The sequence below is a fragment of the Chiloscyllium punctatum genome, chromosome 7 (genome assembly GCF_047496795.1).
Source record: "Chiloscyllium punctatum isolate Juve2018m chromosome 7, sChiPun1.3, whole genome shotgun sequence".
Classification (NCBI taxonomy): Eukaryota; Metazoa; Chordata; class Chondrichthyes; order Orectolobiformes; family Hemiscylliidae; genus Chiloscyllium; species Chiloscyllium punctatum.
Window position 1 is genome coordinate 109,676,590 of NC_092745.1, and position 11,868 is coordinate 109,688,457.

The following is an 11,868-nucleotide window of genomic DNA, read 5'->3' on the forward strand; positions in this document are numbered from 1 at the left end:
AAAACAGACTTAGAATTTTCTGACTCAGGGATGAGAATGTAATCTGGATTTTAAATCCAGTTAACTGTCTCACCTCTGAAGCAAAAAATGGAAAGTTCAAGTAGTCTGAAGACTTGCATATGCAATGATTTGAGTTAAATATACATTTTAGCTCATTTTCTCAATTCTAAATCGAGTATGTAATCATTGAAACATCAGAAACTCTTAGTGCAATTATTACCTTGCAACACTTCAGAAATTCTCATCGTGTCTAGGTTTCATTAGGGGTATGTTCTGAATATAAGACAGAAGAACTTTCAGTTTCTAATTTATTTCTGATCAATATACTAAGAAGCAATATAATCCAAACCTAATGTAAAAATAAAGTGTTGTTTATTTTTTGAATTGTAACATCCTCTTGTGAGCTTGCAACATTAAAATAGGATTCTGAATGTATCGTCACCCAGCTTTTTCAGCTGTTTTACCAAAAGCTTTGTTGCGATATTGCTCATCAGATGAAGTCAGTTTGTCAATATTACCTTTCTGGTCAGGATGGCAGAGGAGTAGGACACTCCAACTGGAGATTATCCACTCCTTCAAATTATTTCCCTTTTCCTTCTCTTTTTTTCCTTCAGTTTTTCCATTTATTGGTGTTTTCCCTTGATGTAGAGTGGGCTGGAAGTGTGGAGCCGAGCGGGCTGGAAGCCCGAGCAGAACGGTGATGGTCAGTAGGTTGGAACCCGAGTGATATGGGGACAATCAGCTGACTGGAGGCCTGAGCACAGTGCAGATGGTCAGTGGGCTGGAGACCTGTGTGCAGTGCAGATGGACAGTGGGCCGGACACCTGGGTGGAGTGGGGATGTACAGTAGGCTGGAGGCCAGAGCATAGAGCAAATGATCAGTGGGCCGGAGGCCTGAGCGGAGTGCGGACGGTCAGTGGGCTGGAGGCCTGACTGTAGAGTGGATGGTCAGTAGGCTGGAGGTCTGAATGGAGTGGGGATGCTCAATTGGCTGGAGGCCTGAGCGTAGAGTGGACGGTCAGTGGGCTGGAGGCCTGAGAGTAGAGTGGACGGTCAGTGGATTGGAGGCCTGAGTGCTGTGCGGATGGCCAACAGGCTGGACATCTGGGTGGAGTGGGACGGTTATTGGACTGGGACCAGTGCGTGCAGTCACATGTGGAAGCTCCTGTGCTGATCTACTGCAGGCCATTTATAGAAAGACTATAATGCTTATCTTTTTGACTTTATTTCTCATTTTTCTAACTTATCCTATGAATAACTGGAAGTAATATAACTTGGCTCCTTCTTTCTCCCTTTATCTCTCTAATCTGCACCTAGTACTTTGCACCTAAGGTGGCAGCTTATGTGCCGACATTGTAAACTTTTCCCTGTATCCCTGTACTTCTATACTTGAGTACACATGACTGTAAGATATATTTTATTCCAATATAATATCATCATTGTATGTTAGTGTTGGAGGAAACTGACTTTCAGCATCTATGGTAAACAAAGTTGACTTGCTCAAAGCAACACAAATCCTAGGAGACGGACCTGAACAGAGCTGTACTGATTGGACTCTTCCTGGGTTTTGTGGGAATCCAACAGAATATCAGAATAAATTCAAGATCATCATTCTAAATTCTCTCATTTCCAATAAGATGGAGGTGATACCTCAATACTTAAACGGAGCGTGTTACAGCATCCTATGGTTAGCTCAGTTAACCTGGTTTCTGCTGCAGAATGATGCCACCAATGAGAGTTCAATTCCAATACTTGGAAGATCATTGTGAAGATCTTGCCTTCTCAACCTCAACCCTTTCCTGAGGCATGATGAACCTCAGGTTAAACTCACCACCAACTGTCTCTCTACCCCTGTGAGAAAGTGGGACTGTGGTGATGCTGTCTTTATTTTACCCCAACAGGACTTTAATTAGTGACTACATGAAGGAGCACTTTGTGAATCATTGAATATACATCAAGAGAAGTATACCTTCATTAGCACAGACCAAAACTGCATTCTGTACTACTGGTATAATCTCACGAAAGTCCCTTATCCGTTGCAGTAAGACTCTTTACAGTGAAGGCTAAGATTTGACTCTGACTCTAATTGTCCCAAGTACGAACTTTGTTTTGTGTATTTCCATTTCAACCATCTGTCTGGTGAGATAAAGATTTGTCCGTTGATGATCAACTCTGCTAAACATCAACTGGTATGTTTAAGAACCTCATTCTATAGCAAGGCAGATTCTGCTGTGTATTCTGCAAAGGAAGAAGGATGAGGAAAATGCAGCTCTTTTGTCCAGCTGAGCTTTCCATTTCTATTTGACTCTTTTATTCCCCTTCCAAACAATCAGCCAGAAGTCACAGCGATTGTCACTTCAATATCTCAATATTTCATTTGTATATGTCCTTGTAGTGTGGATGTGGATGTTCAGTAGGTTGTCACGAATGTTTAACTCACTAAATAATTGATTGTTGGGTCTACAGCCATAATCTATCTGATGAAATATAAACAGAAAGTGCCAGATAAACTCTGCAGACCTGACAGCATCTTTGAAGAGAAAAGCAGAGTTAATGTTTTGAGTCCGATATGACTCTTCCTCTCTGTTGTGAAGAACAGTTTTTGGACTTGAAATCTTAACTGTCTTCAGATCATATATGTGACTGTCTATAAAGGTCTCAAAATCAATGCATGTTAACATCTCACTCATTACAGTTTATGCTATGGAGAGTTTTAAGTTGTTAGAATATGTGCATCTTCTTCAATTCTTTGAAAGTCTCAGCAGGCGTTACATTCATAACTGTCACTTTAAAAATGTCCTTATTGTAGGTATGGTAATGCTTAATAAGCAAGAAATAAGCAGGGACAAGGCATGAGCTAATGGTAAATGGGCAAAAGATTGACTGGTATTCCCACTGGTTGGATAAATGGTGCTGAAGGAACATTATAATTTTGCAACTTTCTTACAATGCACAATTCTCCACCTTTACTCTTTCGTTATGGAAAAATATTGTTCTGAAATGCAATAAACAGCCACTTATGAAATGACTGTGAATGAGTTTGTTTTGAAATATTATTTGAAGGAATTCAGTCATCAAATCTTGTTAGACCAATGGCTAAAGAATCAGATAAGCTTGTCTTTGGTAACTGTCAGATCAGTGCTCATCTTTTTTGCAGAGGAATGAAATCTTAGGTTGAATTGATGAAGCCTTTTTATCATGCCTTGTTTGTCAGTTATTCTGTCTAATCTTTTATCCTCCTTTTCTAAATACAGTTTCTCCTTGCTGGACCTCGCTCCGTGTGTGTAAATGGCTAATTGGTACCTTGCCCAATTCATATGTGAAGTTGGGATCTGTATGGGAGATTATTTGCCCCTTGACTTTTTGGGAGCTAAGACCAATTCAGTGCTCATCTGCTAAATGTGAGTACCTACACACTTCACCATGCAACTTGATAATTTGAATTCTGTACACTGTTGTATTTTCTGAAATATACTGTTTTCCTAACATATTGAACTTTTCTTACAATATCAATTCTGCAGACTTTTAAATGGAGGGTAAATAAAAATTTACTTGGGAAAATAGTTGCACCTGCCATAGCTTGACTGGATCGTCGCCAGCTTGTGTTTTAGTTTTGGGCTTTGAGTCACAGAAATAGGCCACACTAAACCACTCTCTACGGGGAAAGCATATTTCACGAGACATTAGAACACTTAAACTCTCACCTGTCACACTAAATTTCATTTGCCAGAGTAAATCAGGCAGTCCACTGGAGGCCTGGTTTCATGCCTAAAGGGTTGACTTTAATCAACCTGAAAAATATTGTATAATGAAATAATGGAATTCTTTAGTATGCATCCAATACAAGCTGCACAGATTTGGAGAATTTAAGGAAAATATTTAGTTTAAGAAGGATCTTAACAATTTCCAACCTTCCACTATATAATTTGTCACAAGTGTATAACCACGTATCAACCTATTCTTAAGATTTTTCAATTTTCTAATGATGTCTGGATGCTTTAACTTTGTCTATTAAAACAAGAGCAGCAGTCTCACTAATCTTACATTTCTGTCATTACCAGCAAGGCTGGCATTTATTGTGCTGCCAAAATGAGTACCAGGCCACTTCAGAGTGTAGTTAAGAGTTCTGATGAAAAGTCATTAATCTGAAATCTTAACTCAGTATCCCTCTCCATAAATAATTCAAGGACTTTCCATTTTCCAGCATCTTTAATATTTTGCTTTAGTGTAAGAATCAACAACATAGGAGGACTGAAAAGACAATCAAGTGAATATCAACTACAAGGGCAAGCTAACAAGGACAAACTGACAATAAAAGTTTCTTTAAACATATCGAAGGAAAAGGAAGGTCAAAGTGAACATAGGCCCCTTAGAAAATGAATTGGAGAGATGGCTTTAGGGGACAAGTAAATGGCAGAAGAGTTAAACAGATATTTTGCATGAATCCTTACTGTGGAAACATCCCATTAATACTAAAGGATATGGGGGAGGAATTAAATACCATTACCATCACTTGAGAAGTTGTTTTAGACAAAATAATGTGGCTAAAGGCAGATAGGTCCCCTGCCCTGATGGCTTACACCCTGAAATCTTAAAAGTGGTAACTGGAGAGGTAGTGGATGACTTGGTTGGAATATCCCAACAATTGTTGCATTCTGGAGAAGTACCAGAAGACTGGAAAGGTGCCTCTTCGAAAAGGGAGGGAGGCACAGGTAGGTAACTTCGGCAGATCAATCTAACATCTACTGTTGGAAAAGTACTGAAATTAATTATTAAGGAAGTAATAGCATGACAGTTGGAAAACCAAAATCTAATCAAGTAGAGTCAGCAAGGCCCTCATGAAAGGGAGATCATGTCTGGCAAATTTATTGGAGATTGTCAAGGAAGTCTCAACCAGCAGATGTGTTGGATTTTCAGAAGGTGTTCGACAACATACCTCACAAAAGGTTAAATCATAAGATAAGAGCCATGGTTTGCATAGATAGAGAATTGCCTAACAGGCAGGAAACAGCAAGCGGAAATAAGGGTTATTTCTCAGGTTGGCAACCTGTGACCATTAGAGCTTCACAGGGATCAGTACTGGGATCACAACTATTTCCAATATATATTAATGACTTGGAGGAAGGAACTGAATGTACTGTAGTCAAATTTGCAGAAGACAGAAAAGTAGCTGAAACAGCGGGTTACGAGAAGGATATAAACAGTTTACAGAGAGATATTGAAAGGTTAAGTAAATGGACTAAAATTTGGCAGATGGAGTATAATGTGGGAAAATTTGAAATTGTTCATTTTGGAAAGGAATATTATTTAAATGGAGAATATTTTAGTATGCTGAAACATCTCCAATTTTAATGTCATCTTCAAATTTACGAACCATACCAATGTTTTCCCCTTATCTAAGAAAAGATGTTATATAATTGGAGGCAGTTTCAAGAAGATTCACTAGAATTATTCCCAGTGTGGAGGGATTGTCTTATGAACAAAGGCTGAACACGTTGGGACTCTACTCACTGGAGTTTAGACGAATGTGAGGTGATCTCATTGAAACATATAGGATCCTTAAGGGCCTTGACAGGGTAAATGCTGAACAGACATTTTGCCTCATGGGAGAGACTAGGACCAGAGGGCATAGTCCCAGAATTAAGGGGTGCCAATTTAAGTCTGAGATGAGGAGGAATTTCTTCTCTCAGAATATTGTGAGGTTTTGGAATTGTGGGGAACAGTCCTCCATCTATTTAAAGCTGAGATAGATAGGTTCTTAATTAGCAGGGAAATCAAGGAATGGGCAGGAATGTGGATCTGAGGAGTGTTGGATCAGCCATGATCTTATTGAATGGAGGTATAGGCTCAAGGGGTCAAAATGCCTACTCCTATTCCTATTTCTTATGGTCTTATGGCTTTAACCACATTAATACAGGATTGGAGTTCAGACATAGGTCGGACTGGGTAATGGTGATAGAATTCTTTCTGATACTTTAACCATGCTTTAACTAGATGTCAAACAGTGTACAGGAAGTAGCACAATTAACTAGTCATTAATCTCCCTTTGGTCTCAGAGAAAAATGTTTCAGGGACATTCCCATCATACAACTTTGATTTAGGAGATCACTCTATAGGGACACTTTCAAGAGGAAGTGTTTGGACCTTTTTACTCAATCCTGATAGAAGCTGCCAAACAAATAATAGGAGAAAGTGAGGACTGCAGATGCTGGAGATCAGAGCTGTAACTGTGTTGCTGGAAAAGCGCAGCAGGTCAGGCAGCATCCAAGGAGCAGGAGAATCGATGTTTTGGGCATGAGCCCTTCTTCAGGAATGAAGAAAGTGTGCCCAGCAGGCTAAGATAAAAGGTAGGGAGGAGGGACTTGGGGGAGGGGCGTTGGAAATGCGATAGGTAGAAGGAGGTCAAGGTGAGGGTGATAGGCGGGAGTGGGGGTGGGGGCAGAGAGATCAGGAAGAAGATTGCAGGTCAGGAAGGTGGTGCTGAGTTCGAGGGATTTGACTGAGACAAGGTGGGGGGAGGGGAAATGAGGAAACTGGAGAAATCTGAGTTCATCCCTTGTGGTTGGAGGGTTCCTAGGCGGAAGATGAGGTGCTCTTCCTCTAGCCATCGTGTTGCTATGGTCTGGCGATGGAGGAGTCCAAGGACCTGCATGTCCTTGGTGGAGTTGGAGGGGAAGTTTAAGTGTTGAGCCACGGGGTGGTTGGGTTGGTTGGTCCGGGTGTCCCAGAAGTGTTCTCTGAAACGTTCCGCAAACAAATAACAGGACCCTGGGGAGTGTTATTGAACAGAGACCTAGGAGGTATATTGTTCCTTGGAACTAGCATCACGGGTAACCAGGGAAATAAAGAAGGAGTTTGATTTGCTTGCTTTCATCAGTCAGAGCATTGAGTACAGGAGCTGGAATATCATGTTGCAGCTGTACAAGACAATGGTAAGGCCACATTTGGAGTACTGCATACAGTTCTGGTCACCCTGCTATTGGAGAGATGGTATTAAAGTGGAAAGGGTGCAAAAAAGATTTAAAGAATGCTATCAAGACTGGAAGGTTTGATGGGCGGCATGGTGGCACAGTAGTTAGCACTGTTGTCTCACAGTGCCAGAGACCTGGGTTCAATTCCCCCTTCAGGCGACTGACTGTGTGGAGTTTGCACATTCTCCCCATGTCTGCGTGGGTTTCCTCCGGGTGCTCTGGTTTCCTCCCACAGTCCAAAAATGTGCAGGTTAGGTGAATTGGCCATGCTAAATTGCCCATGGTGTTAGGTGAAGGGGTAAAATGTAGGGGAATGGATCTGGGTGGGTTGTGCTTCGGTGGGTCGGAGTGGACTTGTTGGGCCAAAGAGCCTGTTTCCACACTGTAAGTAATCTAATCTATAGAGTCATAGAAATGTACAGAATGGTCCAACTAGTCCTTACCAACCAGATATCCCAACCCAATCTAGTCCCACTTGCCAGCACTTGGCCCATATCCCTCTAAACTCTACCTATTCATATACCCATCCAGCTGCCTTTTAAATGTTGCAATTGTACCAGCCTCCACCACTTCCTCTGGCAGCTCATTCCATACACGCACCACCTTCTGCGTGAAAAAAGTTGCCCCTTAGGTCCCTTTTATATCCTTCCCCTCTCACCCAAAACCTATGGCCTCTAGTTCTGGACTCTCCCCACCCAACCCATCTGTTTACCCTCTCCATGCCCCTCATGACTTTATAAGCCTCTATGAGGTCACCCCTCAGTCTTCGACGCTCCAGGGGAAACAGCCCCAGTCTATTCAGCCTCACCCAATAGCACAAATCCTCCAACCCTAGCACCATCCTTGTAAATTTTTTCTGAACCCTTTCAAGTTTCACCACATAGACCAGAATTGCATGCAATATTTCAAAAGTGACACAACATGACCTCCCGATTCCTATACTTAAAGCTCTGACTAATAAAGGAAAGCATACCAAACGTCTGCTTCACTATCGTATCTACCTGTGACTTTGCTTTCAAGGAGCTATGAACCTGCACTCCAAGGTCTCTTTGTTCTGCAACCCTCCCTCAGACCTTACTATTAAGGATATAAGTCCTGCTCTGATTTGCTTTCCCAAAATGCAGCACCTCGCATTTATCTGAATTAAACTGCATCTGCCACTCCTCAGCCCACTGACCCATCTGATCAAGATCCCATTGTAATCTGAGGTAGCCTTCTTTGCTGTCCACTACACCTCCAATTTTGGTGTCATCTACAAACTTACTAACTATACCACCTATGTTCACATCCAAATCATTTATATAAATGACAAAAAGTAGTGGACCCAGCACCGAACCTTGTGGCACACCACTGGTCTCAAGCCTCCAGTCTGAAAAATAACCTTCCATCACCACCCTCTTATAAGGAGAAGCTGGATAAGCTGGACCTTTTTTTTCTCCTGGAGCATAGGAGGCTGAGGGGTGACCTTTATGGTCCTTAAGGCCATAGATAAGGTGAATAGCCAACATCTTTTCCCCAGGGTAGGGGAGTTCAAAACTAGAGGGCATAGATTTAAGGTGAGGGGGGAAAGATTTAAAAAGGACTGAGGGGCAACATTCCAAACAGGATGGTGCATATATGGAATGAGCTGCCAAAAGAACTGGTTTGAAACAGTTGAACAGTTTATTGGATAGGAATGGTTTGGAGGGACATGGGCCAAATACAGGCAAATGGACTAGTTCAATTTAGGAAGCAGGGTTGATATGGAAAGGTTGGGCTGAAGGACATGTTTCCTGTATGACTCCATAACTGTATGCAATGAGCAAATTTTGAATGCTTGTGAGCAACATTAAAAACAATTCACTCTAAGAGCACACAAGATTAGTCACTTTTTCTGATTTGACATTCTAAGTTTCCATCTGTTGTGTTGTTTGGAGAAAACATGAGCATCATATCAACATGTTTTTAAAAATTTGTCATATCAAGAAATATATAATTGACTAGTAAGCAACTCAGAAAACAATATTTGTTTTAAGTGATTTTTAAATTGGGTTTTTCGATGGTGGAGGACCAGACTCATTAAAAATGCTTAATATTTGTGATAAACCTATTTTTAGTTGCAATGTTCCAATATCTTGCCTGGTCTAGAAGAATTTAAGTTTATTAATATGAAAAAAGACTCTCATTGAAGTTTGAACTGTAACTTAATCTGCACAGTTTTGAGATTAGTTTGGTCATAAATTCTCAATTGCGGCCAAAGCAAAAGCTCTACACTGATTTGGATTTACATTTTTTCAAAAGTACGTTAGCAATCCGTGACAGTCCACAGTTTGAATATACAGCTCTATACAGAATCCTTGAGTAGAAGCTAAGCATCCAAATCTCTTTGTTGAAACACAACTCAATCAAATTGCCACGTGGCATATGTGCTTGCCTTCCTTGGTTATCAATGGCTAAATGAAGTAATATCAGCTAACTCCTTACAATAAAAAAAGACCTCAGGATGTCTCAACCATCAATTCAGATTTTTTATTCCATTGGGTTTCACTTTTAGGGTCTCCTGTGGTTGAGGCCATATCCCCCGTGGGTCAGACTCATCTCCTGAAGGCTGGGACTACTCATTTACCGAGAAATAGAACCTCCATCTGTTCAGCTTTTTCAGTCAGTTAGGGATTCTTGGTAATTAATCCCTGTGAGTCGCAGTCAGCTCAGAAACATTTCTATCTCCCTTCAATTTGTTATCCCTACCAGCTATAAACTAGATACAAACTTAAAAAAGGTTCCTCCTCATTAAAGTGAAATAATTACTTCTGTTCGTTGAAGTCAGATCAATAAAGGTAAGTCTTCTGAACTCTTCCAAAGCACTGGTGATGAAAGAGTTAGCTCACTGCAGTCACGATCTCTAGAAAATAGAGTAGCTTCTAATGAAGAAATGCTCTATTTGATTAGCAGACTAAACTCATTTCAGAGCACTATTATTAGCAGAGACCTCAAACAGTGACCACATGTTATACACTGACTGAAGTTGCTAGTCTGCTATGAAACTTGTAAATGGGTTTGCGTTCACTTACTTTGTGTGAACATAGAATATTCTGCCAAAAGTGCACAAATTATTTCAACAAAAGAAGAGTTAGTTTTAGTTCTGCTATAAATGATTTGTTTCACCTTCAATAAAATGCCTTAGCACATAAGAATATCATTTTCAAAAAGTGTACTTATCACTGAAAAATTAGTATTTAAACAAACATTACAGTATCAATAGGTGGCAATTTCAGAAAATTGTGAAAATTGCAGCAGCTAACCCTTTATAAACAGTCACTATTCAAAATATTTGCTGTATCCCTATTCTCGGACTTCACTGTTGATAAATGATTCTTAAATTAATTATTTGATATAAAAGATGTTTGTAAAGGATTTATTTATGATATCAGCTGCACTGATGTATTTAGGCAGGAAAATAAGTTAGTCAATAGTCTAACTTTTAAAAGATATAATAAATTAAGAGAGTTGGGAATCAAATCAGTGAGAAATATTTGCTGGATTAAAGTCATATCTTACATTTTAATTGAAGTTAGTGGAAGATCAGAAGCCAATCTATAATGATACTTAATCATCCTTTGCTTCTGTTCCCCAAGGACAGCACATTGGCTCAGTGATTAGCACTGCTGCCTCACAGCAGCAGAGACCCAGATTTGGTATCACACTTGGGTGATTGTGTGGAGTTTGAACATTCTGCCTGTGTCTGTGTGAGTTCCCTCTTGGTGCACCAGTTTCCTTCCACAGTCCAAAGATGTGCAGGTTGGGTGAACTGGCCATGCAAAATTGCCCATAAGGTTCAAGCTAGCCAGAGGAAATTCATGACTACATGGATAGGGTAGGATAATGGGGCTGGGTGGGATGTTCTTTGGAGGGTAGTGTGGACTTGAGGGCTGAATAGCCTGCTTCCTCACTGTAGGGATTCTATGACTCTAAGGAATGGCATACTATTAACCAACTATCTGTATCAGGAAGTGATAGGGATAGGATGTGAACATCATTATAATGGAATTAGTTAAGAATCTGTGCAGTCATTACACACACACACACACACACCCCTTCCAAACAGGATTGTTCATGATCAGAAATTGAGTCCAACGCGTTTTTGTATTTCATAGACTCCTTAACAGCTGCAAATGCTGCACCGTGACAACCAGTATTGTTTCTGCATGAGAGAGCTGAGAAAGAGTGGTTTGGACAGGGTAGTTAGAAACAAGGTGTTCCCATTGGAAGAATGGTTGAATTCTTTGATTTAAAATGATTCACAAAAGAACCAATGACAACACGAGAGAAAGAAATATCCTTGATGCACCAATTTGGTTACAATCTGGAATGCACCACCTGAGACTATGGCAGAGGCAGAATATATTATGGTTTTCAAAGGGAAACTGGATAATTGTCAAATGAGCAAACTATCTCAGGGTTACGGGAAGATGGTGCAGGGCTGGGTCTGGCTGAGTAGCTCCTTTAGAGAGTAACTACAGACACATAGAACATAAAACATAGAACAATACAGCATAGAACAGGCCCTTCGGCCCACGATGTTGTGCCGAACATTTATGACCTCACTGTTGAAAAGGCAGCTGGTATCTGCAAGGGTTAACTGACATCAAGAGATAAGCTCCACCCATCAAGGTTAAAAGGACTGTTGTTGGGTGTAGCAATCAGTAATATGTAATTACTCTGAAGTTAAAGCTCGTATCACACCAAATCCTGTGTCTTAGATGCAATGTAACAATCCTGATTTATTGACAAATGATGGCCACTAGCAGGATTATGAACTCAGAACAGTATGACAACTAGTAAAATGTTATTCTGCTATTGGTCATCAGTTTATGAACATCAGTCAGGCTCACAGTCTGATGCATCTGTGGAAGTCAAC